The following is a 14779-nucleotide window of genomic DNA, read 5'->3' on the forward strand; positions in this document are numbered from 1 at the left end:
CCCAAAAAGGGTGTGTTTAGGGCGTGGCAAGCCAAGGGGGAGGCGTGGAGGGCGGCCCAAAGCCTCAGCTACCGGTAATAATAATGATAGTAATTGGTTACACATCATTGTCAAGAAATCAAGTTGTGTTGGTGGTCTAACTTGGTTTTATTTCTCTGTGTGCGCTGTTGTAGTTACACACAACCAGATCGGGAACTACCTGCTCACTGAAGATCTTCCTGCAGGCAGTCTTGATCCTCAAATGGAATTTGGTAAAATATGGTCGAATACATTTGAATTATTTTTAGGTAATTTTCTGAGGCAGTTCTGAAAGCAGGGTTCACCCAAATCCTGGATTCATGTAAAATTCTGGCATAAAATGTTAAAACTCGAAAGCTTGCCAGACCTCCCGTGCCTAGTTAAGGCCTGCTAAGGCATGAATTGGCCTGTGGCGGTATCGGGCGTGGCTTAGCGAAGGGTCAGTTGTACTAGAGCTTAGATTCTCTGCCCGAGCCCGGACTCGACCCGACCCGACCCGCGGGCCGGGCCGGGCCGATATTTAACACCACTGTCCTCGAGCCGGGTCGGGTCGGGCCCTTGATAAAGCACGTCACGTGTCATGCACAGCGTCTCGTCCACTCGCACTCGCAGTCTCGCACGCGTGACGCATCACACCTGCTGTGCGTGCTGTAGCCTACTATTCTGTAGCTTAAGTGCTTGAAGCAAAGAAAAAAAACAAAACAGGCGAATTAACTTTGAACAAGTTTGGAGGAAAATTGGAGGTATGGAAACATTTTAAACTAGTCGTGGGGAGTGACCGCACGTGTTGGCTTTGTCTCGTGCAAATGCGGCTCGCTGCTCGCCTTGACAACAAAAAAAAAAAAAAAAACGGGGACTGACAGACACATGAAGCAGTCTTGCCATGACACAAATTATTATAGTAGTCAGCCTCAGCCCTCGATGTCCTCTTTTGTTACTTTTCCGATCCATTCAATTATTTCTGAAAAAACAAACGCAGTTACATGCTTCTTCCTTGTCGCATTATTCATTAAGATAATAATTAATAAATGCACGCACAATTATGAACGTGATAAATGTTAGATATGTTTTACTATGCACAAACAAATGCCTTTCAACTTACATGTGCAAAATTCAGAATTAAATGAATGAGCTGCAATTTGTACAAAAAGAGAGTCTATGTGTTTTAGCCATTGAATTAAAGCACATTTAGTTTCAAGTTTAAGTTTTGTTTCGAAGAAAGCTTTTCTTTAAAGTGAATTTCGTTTAGTATAAATTGTATTTTAATTTTAATACATTTTTCATCAACCAATTGCATAGATTTAATACATAAAAACAATTTAGCAGACAAATATAATCATGACATGGAGTCGCCGGCGCGTCGCGGTCACTTACACCATTAGAAACTCGCGCTGTCACCGAATTTAACAATGCACATCTTGCTTGTTGCTCACACACATATTATGTTGAAAGAACAATATGTTGAAGTAACATTATTAATAAAAATTAATCTTTAAGAATATTTGATTGAATGCTGAATGTTGTGCTTGTTCAATTTATTCAATTTTTTAATTGTGATAATTAAAATAATTGAATATTTAATATTGAGTGGCCAATTTTTGCTCATTTATTAATAGTATTTATTTAATATATAGGCTATAACTGCGCAGCTCCCCCCTGTAGCCTAAATGATCTAGCACAGCAGCACCTGCGTTAAAAACAATTCTGGCGCCGCCCCTGGTTATAACGGCCCACATATTAAAAATGATCGGGTTTAAATCGGGCTCGGGCTCATAATTACAGTGAACGGGCCGGGCCGGGCCGGGCTCGGACACAACTGGCTCGGGCTCGGGTAGGGTTGGGCTTGATTTGTTGGGCCCGATCTAAGCTCTAAGTTGTACCCACATCAACTGTTTATAAATCATCAAAGATCAAAGCCACAAATTGTGTCCACAATGGCCTGAGTCCTATTATATTGAACCACTTTTTTGGTAGTTTCAATCACACATTTAGTATTTTCAATTTTGTCCCAATGGAATTACGTCTCAATTTTCACGTTCATACAATTTACCCTGATACATGTTTCAAAGTATGCTGAATTTGGCCCTAGATTGTTGGAAAGTTGATTTGGAAAATTTCTGAAATTTATGTTACTGAAAGCATTGGCAATATATTTACCCATTATTATGAAATCATGGGTCTGCATAGAAATGGTCCTTATTTAAATTAAATTAATATTTGTCTTTGCAGAAAAAAACATGGAGAGCCTCTCTGCTATGTCTGACTCCCCTGAAATCCAGACGGCATCATCATCATGGGCTTTCAGGCAGCAGCAAGCCTCACAAAGATGGAAGGAGGCAAGGCCATTCCACCTTAAATGCCTCATCCAAACTCAGGATGTTGGCCAACCATCTTGTAGCCATTGCTGCAAGCCTGCAGTTGTTAGGTGAGATCTCATTAATGTTCTTTCATACTTTGTAGGTTTTTAGAGTGCATCACTAATTGATGTCTTCATGTTTCGATAAACTGCATGTTTATGGTGGAGTCAGGGCTGTTTTAAAGTGTTGGTTCAATGACTATATTGGTTCATTGATTTCGTTCCTAGATGCAGAGAGTGTCTGCCAGACCAGTGGTTCTGTGAAACCTGCGATTGCAAGACTCACAGAAGATGGCCACTCCATGATAGGGAGTCAGTCCTTGAGGGCTTTTTTAAAGCTATTCCCCCATCCAAATATTTTGTTAGAGGGGAGGGAGGATACAGCTCACACGACCAAGGTAGGTAATTGCAAAACTCTTTTGTACTCTCATGTAATAAATCTAGTTGGCTAATTTTGTGTTTATCTTTCCTTTGCTAGCTTGTATTTTGCCAACGGTGAGAGTGACTCAAAAATGTTCCTGTGAAGTCCCCAGTATAACTGTGTCACCTGGCAAAGCAGTCATTTTAATTTCCATCAATGGTAATATTTCTAAACTCTGATCTTTTTTCAATTTTCAGCTGTTTCCCCCTTTTTTTGCCTTTGCTTTGCAATGAAAATAATAGTACTTTTAAAACGACAGAATACATCTTGTCATTATGATAAACCAAAAAATATATACTTATTTGAACTATGCTGGTGTGATTCTACTCAAGATGTAGCCCTAGTGTCTTAAGATGTGCCAGCTGATTGTTTCTAAAAACTCAGGTATTCATGGGTTTGTTTTCTTATTACCCAAGGGCGTTATGACATGCACCAGCCATTGTTTGCATGCCAAACATGCCAGCAGCAGTGGGCTCCAGAGTTCATGGACCTCATAAACAGTGGATACTGGCCAGCTTCCACCAGCTCTTCCACTTTGTATTCCCTCAATCTTTTCAGCAGTGTGAGGGAACTAAAAGTCATCGCTCCGGCACTATCCAGACAAGCCTTGGCAAAGCTGCTGGAGCACCGTACAAAGTGTGGTGGGCGGGTAAGTGTTCACCATATTAAAGATTTCTTTACCATATGTAGACATCTACAAAGTAACATTTAATATAATGCATCTTTCAGTCAGGACCAGTGTGCGGGGACACGCTGCAGCGCAGCTTCCTCGAATTTTCATATTGTGCTTTTGAGGAAGACAGCATGTCCTGCGGTGCACCTTTCACCTGCCCTGCTTGCACCCCAGACATGCTGGCAATCTCTGTAGATGGCAACAGGAAGCTATACCGGTTTCTCCGAGGCGGAAGGTGATTTTTTTTTTCTTCCAGTATAGATTGATCTGGATTTTTTTATATTTAATATTCAGCATAGATTAATGTTCTGTTTGGTTTCTTCCTCAGCTCCGACTCTTCGTTTTTTGAAGGAGCATTTATTGCAGAAGACACATCTGTGTCAACATTTGTTGATGTCCTGCATAAAGCTGTGAAACAGGCAGGTTTCAAATTATTTCTTAATATAATTAGTATGCTTTTACAGCCCAGATTGTATTTGCATTGGTGAAAAAACTGCCCTCAGCTTCAAATTACAAGGAGTTTATACAGTATGTTTATAGTGTGTTTCATTTACATCACAGCTACCTGGACAAGGCAGATGTGGGAGCTCCTCGTGGACAGCAGCGAAGGAGACTTCTAGGAGGACCTTCAAGTTGGACGAAGAGGGCATGGAGGTTGCGGTGTGTCGGCATGGTTTCCTCCTTAAAGCGCTCAATATGTTCAGAGGTGAGATTATAATAAATTGTTTGCTGTTAAATGTAACTTTGTATTGTTGCTATTTGTATGCAGCTTATATACCCCTGCTTGGTTGAGTTTCCCATTATGATGTTCTCTTCAGAATGTACAATAATAATTTTTATATCCCTAGGTGAAATCTTTGCCTACCCCATGTATCTGCAAAAGGAGTTGATGAGTTTAAAGCCAAGGTTTATCGCCATGGATGTAATGTGTAAATACTGGCCATATTTACACAAATCAGCAAACATCCTTCCTGATCTCCAGGGGCTAACATCAACCAGGCCTTTCCTAAGCGTCATGCACGCTACAGCACATTCCTCTAAGTGTGAGGTATGTTCAGTGTTTATTATGTTTAACTATCATTGGAAAATAAGTCCCTCTGCTGCGAGTCAGGGTCCGGTTCGCCTTGTTGTTACTTTTTATCCAATATGATCGGCGCACATTACATTATCCCTTACATGCCTTTTTCTAGATTACATGGAGTGGCAAAAATCAAGAAGGAGCAGGGTCAACTGCGGGGGAGGAAGTTGAACAGGTGAACAGCTACCTCTCCCGCTGTGCCTTAACAACTAAATACATGTCGAAAGGAGGTAATTGTAGAATTTCTCTTCTAATGTAATTTTTTTTATTGCTTATTGCATGATTTTCACTCAACATTTACTCTCAACAGCACGTGTGGATATGCTTACAATCCATGCTATGGCCTGGAACTACAAAAAATTCACAACACTACATCGGGCATTGTCTGCAAGATATGTGAAGGTGTGTTCTCTGTAAATGGTTTCAATTTGTGGTTATTGTGTAGCTTTGTGTAACTGTATTGTTTAACTGTCGAATTAGACTTGCCAGAGGCTTCAGGAGGAGACTGCAAGTCTAGCGGAGCTTAAAGAAAGCTTGGCTTGCACCGATGAAGCAGTGTGGGTGTCTGATGTGAGGGAATGGGCAGCTGGTGGTAAGTTTGAACCAATAACATGTTTCACTTTGTGCTTCCTCATTGGCGGCGATCATAGATCATGATATTTAAGCTGTCTACTGCTTACTATACTGCATGCCACTATCTCTGTAAGCCTGTTTTTTTGTGTTGTGTTTCCAGATACAACAGGTACTTCCCTAGAGCAGTCCATTGAGGGACGTTACCTTAACGTGAGGCAGCGGAAGCAGGCTCTATACCGCCAAAATGGTAGAATTACATTATCTATAGATAATTGCTCACTGTATTTTTGGTCATTTTTTTTATACCTTCTGCTTGTCTTTACAGATAGCGGCAAGTTCCGTCACCGCCTGCGGAGAAAAATTGCTGATAGCAAGAGACTGCTATTGAAAGACATAGAGACATACAACAGTCATGAGCCTGCCATGGCAATTGATCTAAATGAAGTGGAGCAGTCACTATCAGGAGACAACCCATCCCCAACATGGCCGTGGGAGGTTCATGGCAGCGGTAAGCGGAGTTTCTTGAGGCATCAGATTTATTTTGTAAAGATTCAAGTCAAAATTGTTATTTATACATTTTCTTTACTTCTGTTGTAGCACAAATCGAAGACAAGTTAAAAATTTTCAACAAAGCCATGCTGAAAATGAGACTGGAGGAGGAAAGGACAATACTTGTTCAGGAGATGGCCCAGCACTGCTCATGGTTGCAGAAGTTGCAGGCAACTCTTAAAAGAAAGACTTCAGAGGAAGGCAAGTTTAATATTTGTAACCATACCAATCCAACAAGCAAGTAATGGTGATAAGGACACCATACTTTAACTTTACCTAACAACAGACATATCTTACTAGAAAGCAGTTGAAAAACATAACACTGACCATCTAATTTTGATGAGTTATAACAAATATTACAAAGCAAGGTGGTTATGTGCCATCCAGAAACTTGCACTCTGCAAGCGAACAATGTCTTGTGGTGCCATCTTAAAGAGGCTCAAAATCTCTTTCTCAGACCTTTACCATGACTTCCCTGCTGGTGGAATGATCTGCCTATCTCAACCAGAGCTGCTGAGTCCGTAGCCACATCTGAAGATGCATCTGAAGATGCATCTTTTTCAAAAGCACTTGATCTAGTATACTAACATTACTCTTCTCTTCAAAAAATAAACCCAAAAACGTTTCTGTACTGCGTTAGATCAAACTGAGAAAAGTCATAGCACTTGCATATTGTTGTCCTACTGTGGGTTTAACTAAAAGCGTCTGCTAAATGAATTAATGTAAATGTATGTCATGGTAATTTGGATGTTTTTCACTTTTCACTTACAGACAAGCAAAACAAGGGCCTTTCCTGTCTCTGCAGAAGACGTCTATCTGAAGTTTCGGATACGTTGAAAGAGGTGCATCTTCAATACAAGGCTGTTTTGGGCCCTCAGGGCTCTGCTATAGAGCTGGAAGAGGAAAATGAAAGTGATTTCAGCAGTCCAGACACCAGTGAAAATGAAGAGGAGGAGTGCAGGTAATGATTATGTGAAAAGTGTCATTTTTTTTAATACCCTTAATTTATGTAACCTGTCAAATTGAGTAAAGATAACATTAATACTACATTTGTTTTCCAGAATTTGAATAGGGACATGTTTAAAGTTTACTCTGTTTGTGTCTGTGTCTCTCAGGGAGGAGCTACCGGGCAGGTGTCTGTAATCGATTGATTGCAGCCTGGGCAGTGTGAGGGACTTTCATGCTGCTATTCCGCTCCTGTATCACATTGTTTTTCTTTTTGTTCGCCTTTTTGCCATATAACTGATTACGCCACACTTTTATTTCATACCATATCATTTATACTGATTATTGCTTATTTCTCATTTTTCGTCTCATATATTTACTGTAATAAATCACTATTTTTTGTATCTTAATCCATGTGTGGTCTCCCATTTCATTTTGCCTGGGCAAAAAGGAGCCTGGTCAGGGTTACACTGTTGTTCCACTTTTCTGGACTAAGGTTTATATATATGAGCTAAGTAAAATCACACCTTACACATTCACTGACTATAGCGCTTTCTAGAAATCAAAATTTTTCCAATCTTATGCTCCACCTCCTGACAACACACAAGCAGCTGGAGGTCCCTGAATCATAATATGTGCCACATGCTGACATTTCATAAATTAATGGGTATAACACTTATATACTGAACAAGGTGTTACAAGTATATCCGGTACATCAAGCTTGCCACGGCTGGTAAGGTCAGTGAAATTGGGTTTATCTCAAAACACACCTCTTTTTTTATCATAATAATCAATCAAAATATGGATGTTTTAATGGTTTGTGTATGATTTCAGAACTTTTGTTGGCCAACATGTCAAAAATATGCTCTCTGAATGGTTGTTGTTGAAGATATCTTGTGCATCGAAATTCCCACAGCAGCTAAGATAAGCATAATTAGGTTTATTTCACCACAGCACACCTCTTTATATCATAATCAATCAAAAATATGGTTGTTTTAATGGTTTATGTATGATTTCAGAACTTTTGTTGACCAATTGTCAAAAAAATATATATTTTTAAAACATACATCAAATGTACACTCACCTAAAGGATTATTAGGAACACCTGTTCAATTTCTCATTAATGCAATTATCTAATCAACCAATCACATGGCAGTTGCTTCAATGCATTTAGGGGTGTGGTCCTGGTCAAGACAATCTCCTGAACTCCAAACTGAATGTCAGAATGGAAAAGAAAGGTGATTTAAGCAATTTTGAGCGTGGCATGGTTGTTGGTGCCAGATGGGCCGGTTTGAGTATTTCACATTCTGCTCAGTTACTGGGATTTTCACGCACAACCATTTCTAGGGTTTACAAAGAATGCTGTGAAAAGGGAAAAACATCCAGTATGCGGCAGTCCTGTGGGCGAAAATGCCTTGTTGATGCTAGAGGTCAGAGGAGAATGGGCCGACTGATTCAAGCTGATAGAAGAGCAACTTTGACTGAAATAACCACTCGTTACAACCGAGGTATGCAGCAAAGCATTTGTGAAGCCACAACACGCACAACCTTGAGGCGGATGGGCTACAACAGCAGAAGACCCCACCGGGTACCACTCATCTCCACTACAAATAGGAAAAAGAGGCTACAATTTGCACGAACTCACCAAAATTGGACAGTTGAAGACTGGAAAAATGTTGCCTGGTCTGATGAGTCTCGATTTCTGTTGAGACATTCAGATGGTAGAGTCAGAATTTGGCGTAAACAGAATGAGAACATGGATCCATCATGCCTTGTTACCACTATGCAGGCTGGTGGTGGTGGTGTAATGGTGTGGGGGATGTTTTCTTGGCACACTTTAGATCCCTTAGTGCCAATTGGGCATCGTTTAAATGTCACGGCCTACCTGAGCATTGTTTCTGACCATGTCCATCCCTTTATGACCACCATGTACCCATCCTCTAATAGCTACTTCCAGCAGGATAATGCACCATGTCACAAAGCTCAAATCATTTCAAATTGGTTTCTTGAACATGACAATGAGTTCACTGTACTAAAATGGCCCCCACAGTCACCAGATCTCAACCCAATAGAGCATCTTTGGGATGTGGTGGAACGGGAGCTTCGTGCCCTGGATGTGCATCCCACAAATCTCCATCAACTGCAAGATGCTATCCTATCAATATGGGCCAACATTTCTAAAGAATGCTTTCAGCACCTTGTTGAATCAATGCCACGTAGAATTAAGGCAGTTTCGAAGGTCAAAGGGGGTCAATCACAGTATTATTATGGTGTTCCTAATAATCCTTTAGGTGAGTGTATATGCAAATACAGAGCAGCACTATTATTATTAAATAATAATAATACATTTAATTTGTTTGATTGGGGAGACAAAGAAAATTTGCAGTTTTGGGGGTCCTTCGGGAGCATGGTAAATACTGCCATAGAGAGTACTGTTGCAGTAGTCCAGTCTGGAGGTGATGAGGGCATGGATGAGATTGATGCATTGGAGAATTAGTTCATCAATATAGAATATGGGGCTATGTATGCAATATGATGCACCGAACTAAGCAGGAGGATAGAACATGTCTTAATTCATATGAATTGACATGCACAGGCTTTTCACGAGTTCACATCTACATATAATTAGTACAATAAGTTTATGCGTATTTGGTGTGCTGTCCGGGGGGAGGGCTCCGAGCTCGGAGTTAGGCCCGAACCCAGAGTACTCCCCCCAGTTGGTAAGTGTAGATGGAACTGGAAGTGAGGAGATTGGGTGGAGGAGGGATGCTGACAAACTTTCAATGAACAGAGATAGGTCTGCTGTGAATTGATACTCTGTCATTGAGTTGATTACTGATTAATCTCCAGCTGTGCATAATTTGGTTAATTATCTGAAACTTTGTTAATAAAACATCATATAGCATATGGGTTACAGTTTTTCATAGCCCCATATTGTAGATTGTGGAACCAACTTTACAGGTGGTACATTTTGGCCTATTTACCACTGAAGGACAGCTGATTCAACTACCAAAACCATATATTTTTCTAAAAGCCTATAGCTTGTGACAATGACTAACCCTAACCCTAACCCTAACCAGTTCTGTCAATGGTTGGAGAATTATTTAATGAACTGGTTTGTCCCGAAAATTACTGTCCACATGCTGTCTGAGGATCCGAGTCTGAGCCCTTGACTTGCCAAAGCAGGTCAGCTTTGAAACTGGATATATTTAGCAAAACATATACATCTGAATTTATTTTGCCAAAATTGCACATATCTTTGTTTTATGGTCGTGATTATTGTTCATAACATACTCATGAAATTGTACTGTATCTCTGCATATGATAGCCTATGCCTGGTGTGTGTGTGGCAATAAAATTACATATGATATTTAACCAGATAGAAGGAAGCATCTGAGAAAATTTGACTGCCCCTGGACCCCAGGTTATCTCAGTAGAGCCCACCGAAGGTGTAAAAAATGGCACATTTAAAAGGGCTTGAATCCTTAAAACACTGTCAGATCTTTCTGAAATGTGTTATGCTAATTATTTAAGATATGGTTTATAATTATATCGGTTATTGGTCCATCTCATGTGCAATTGTTATATGAACCACATCATTCAATGACAAAACGATTAAAATTGTAATTATACAAAATATATCAAAAATGTGTACTTCTGACCCCTGTTGCTAGGCAACACCCTGCACAGCTTGGCTAAAGAACAATAAACAGGCTGCATGAAACTACATAACATTATAATATGCATTGAATTATAATGCATAAGAATCATGAGATTGTTATCACCCAATTACGCACTGAGTCATTGTTAGAAGGAAATATTTTTTATTGTTACTTATGCTATGGATTATCAATACATGAACATTCAATCAGAGGAAGAGTGTCCACTCCACACACATTGGGGGCACACCTGGAGTAGTGGGAACAATCTATTTGACTGTAAACATCAACAACCATCAAATAAACTCAGATCACAAACTGCACAACTACCTTTAACAATAAAACAGTTAACATACTAAATTTAAAAACTATTCCATATTTATTAATGTAATGCATACTAATTTAATTTACAGACATTGCTTCTTTTAATTAATTTGTACTTTGTTGAATGTTGTCTATTTGAAAGTGACAAAAGTATCTCACAATTATTGTCTTCTCTATGCATATATGTATGAAAGTGACAAAAATATCTCAATATTTAGCAAAAATTGAATTTAATATACATTTAATGGAAAGTACAGGGATGCAAGCAGATGACAGGTGGACAGGTGTGTGGAGTTGTGTTTAGGCTTAACAGGCTGTTTGATTGGACAGCCGTGTGCTAAAAGCGGCATGAGGTAAAAGCGGCACCACCACCACCACCATTGTCCACTGGAGCATTCTTATCGTCTTGGGTCTTCTTTTTGGGTCCTTCTACAGTCTCACCAACACAATATAACAGGAGAGCCTAAAAATCAAATTGGAAAAACATAGATTTATGGCAAAAATGCCAGTCATTATTGGGAAATAAGTCCCTTCAGAATGAAGCAAGACCTGTTCGCCTTGTAGGGAGTTATTTTCAATATAATGACTGGCGTTCTACACATGATCCCTTACTTATTAAATTACTACAGTCATTCACAGACATATTGTGTGGCTGTGAAATGAAAGTGAAAGTTGTACTTACCAAGGATCAACGACCAAACAGTGGAGAGGTACTTCTACAGGGAAGTGGGACACGAGAAAGACTGGCTTCTTCAGCTTGCTTCTGGTTGGGGGGGACAAATATGTAATGCTCAGCTGACATTTTCCAGTGGGTGTACAGAAGTTGGTAAACTAAAAAATTGAGGATGTCCAAAACAGTACAACACTTACTTATCTACCTTACCAAGGACCATTGATGGAACTGAAACCAAATAATGGAGTGGGACCACATCAGCCTATCAGGAGCAGTGACTGGTAAAACATCAGTAAAGGGACAGATGTAAGGTCATTTTTTAAACCACCAAGAATATAAAGTTTTAGCTAAATCAATCACACACATCAATCAAACCCCCCAAAACAATCACAAATTATCAAATATTGTAAATAATCACATACATCACCTTCTATTGTATGAATGTTGGAAACTGCCAGGTTGGAAACGTGTTTGTGATGACCATTATGGATATTGCACATTCATTTTAAATAATTAACACTGTCATCTGTGAGGGATTTTTTTTTTTTTTTTTTACAATAAATTGCATCTGACTTACAGCATGTATTGAAGAGTCTTCATAGAGAGAATGAAGAGTCCTGCTTTCATTTGTGCACACATTTTGCTCGGTTGAATAATTTACTAACCTCTTGATAAACCACATATCAAAAGAAGAACCTGTTTCTGTATGGAGTTAGGCATTCTTGAATTATCCAGTTCTGAAATGGCAGAAAATGTTGAACATCTACCATCTTCAACTCAGGGCTTGTAAACAACACTTTATTTTGAATAGAAATATAACAAAATTACTATAAAAAAAACATTTGTGAATATAGAATGTACAATAAAAATAAATAAAATGACATATATTACATAATTAACAAAATTAAAAATCAAATGACTCCTTGGGCTCCCAAGTAGGAGTCCACTGTTTCCCACTGAAAACAGAAGGGAAAGAATGACGTTACATGTGACATTTCAATTATTAGATTGGGAATGTTAATGAGAGTGAAATAGAGAGTCAAAGCAATCTTATTTCTGTATTTGTCATAGTAGAACACATACCATGCTGCACAAGGCTCCCAGTCAATAAGTAATTCTGTTTGGCCCTATGACAGGAACAACAATACATGCTTACAATTTTTTTGCATCAGGCTTTGGTAACAGCCACCATGTTTCCTGTTTCATGTTTTACCATGATATTTAAAGTATTTTAGTCAAGAGACTGTAGTATATACTTTATACAATATTTACATTATTTGACTATTTGCCATCTTTACTTCTGTGATTGACAGGTATTTTAACTTACATTTTGACTTTATTTTGACGTAAATAGAACAAATAAAGAGTAGTATGGTGTTCAGTTATGCATGTCTTACCTTTCTCACTCTTTCTTTCAGAGCACTCCTAATTGGATAAATACCCAGGCCTGTGTGGTAGGAGCAATCTGAAGGCATCAAAACTCAGATTAGGAACACAACAACATCATTAACATATCCAGGTCAAGCATTCACATCAAAGTGATCAAATATCAAGTCTGAATGCAAATGTATTAATTCATTTAAACTTACTTTTTTGTTTTTGTTTTTTGCTTTTATCCATTTCTGCCTCTGTGGGATAGAAAAATACATATATCCACTCAAAAAAGGCAAACAATTCAGAAACGGTCTTGCTCATCATAGAATTTATTACAAATAACAATATCATTAAAAAAACCTGACAAATGCAAAACATGCCTGGCTTCCGCTTTCTCCTCCCTGTTGACCCTGTGGTTTTGAAGAAATCAGATGTCAAACTAAGTATGGAATGGCAAACAATTAAGGACTATCTAGGTATGTCTTTTTATACATGTTCATTAAAACAGGCACACATTTACACACTCACTTGCTCGCTCACACACACACACACACACACACACACACACACACACACACACACACACACACACACACACACACACACACACACACACACACACACACCCTCATGTGTAACCTATGTCCTACCACAAAAATGATCATGAACACCCAATCAGAACTAAATCAATCGGTTGAGAAGTTGCCCAGCAAAATTGCTGAAAAAGTTGTTGGATACAGTACATACAATACTCTTTCTTATGTGTGCAATAAACTCCATTGTAACAACTGACATCATTACCTTAGCTTGGCCAAATCCCAGGAGTACTTGGGCCAATCTAAGCTAATGATTTCAGTTGAAAACAACTAGCCTTTAGCTTACATGCTAGTCGGCCTCTCCGACTTCAATTGAATTAGGCTAATAGGGGGATATGTCGAACTGGGATGTTGCATGCAAATACAAAAAAATTATATGTCCCTGCCTAATCTAACTCTCTGGTAGACAGCAAGTGAGCGAATTAACTAAAACACAGTGGAATGTTGCTTTAAGAGCTTTGTAGTTAGCTGTAAGAGTTACCTTTTTTAGGTAGATGTATTTCACCCGCCTTCTCCACAAGGCCTGGCATCACCACAGCGGGGCCTTCCGGCCCCTTCTCCTCCACGAGGCCTTCCGGCCCCTCCTCCTCAACGAGGCCTTCCGGCCCCTCCTCCTCCACGAGGCCTTCCGGCCCCTCCTCCTCAACGAGGCCTTCCGGCCCCTCCTCCTCCACGAGGCCTTCCGGCCCCTCCTCCTCAACGAGGCCTTCCGGCCCCTCCTCCTCAACGAGGCCTTCCGGCCCCTCCTCCTCCACGAGGCCTTCCGGCCCCTCCTCCTCCACGAGGCCTTCCGGCCCCTCCTCCTCAACGAGGCCTTCCGGCCCCTCCTCCTCCACGAGGCCTTCCGGCCCCTCCTCCTCAACGAGGCCTTCCGGCCCCTCCTCCTCAACGAGGCCTTCCGGCCCCTCCTCCTCCACGAGGCCTTCCGGCTCCTCCTCCTCCACGAGGCCTTCCGGCCCCTCCTCCTCCACGAGGCCTTCCGGCCCCGCCTCCTCCACGAGGCCTTCCGGCCCCTCCTCCTCCACGAGGCCTTCCGGCCCCGCCTCCTCCACGAGGCCTTCCGGCTCCTCCTCCTCCACGAGGCCTTCCGGCCCCTCCTCCTCCACGAGGCCTTCCGGCCCCTCCTCCTCCACGAGGCCTTCCGGCCCCGCCTCCTCCACGAGGCCTTCCGGTCCCTCCTCCTCCACGAGGCCTTCCGGCTCCTCCTCCACGAGGCCTTCCGGCCCCTCCTCCTCCACAATGCCTTCCGGCCCCGCCTCCTCCACGAGGATTTCTGGCCCCACCTCTCCTGAGGTGCCCTGCTCGTCACAGGGGGTGAGGGTCAGGGTGAGGACAGTGTCCTCACTCGCCTTCCAACCTGTTCAAATTTCATTAGAAAAAAAAAGTAGGAATGAGGCTAAAATATAATGTACTATAAAAATTCAAACAGGCATATTATTTGACATTCCCACACAAAAGAATTTTAAGACTATATATTATTATCTTGTATGCATTTATATATTTCTGAAACAGGCAAAAAATGGGCTATAGGCTATTTTTC

This window comes from Scardinius erythrophthalmus (assembly GCF_964197995.2).
Source record: "Scardinius erythrophthalmus genome assembly, chromosome: 3".
Taxonomy (NCBI): Eukaryota; Metazoa; Chordata; class Actinopteri; order Cypriniformes; family Leuciscidae; genus Scardinius; species Scardinius erythrophthalmus.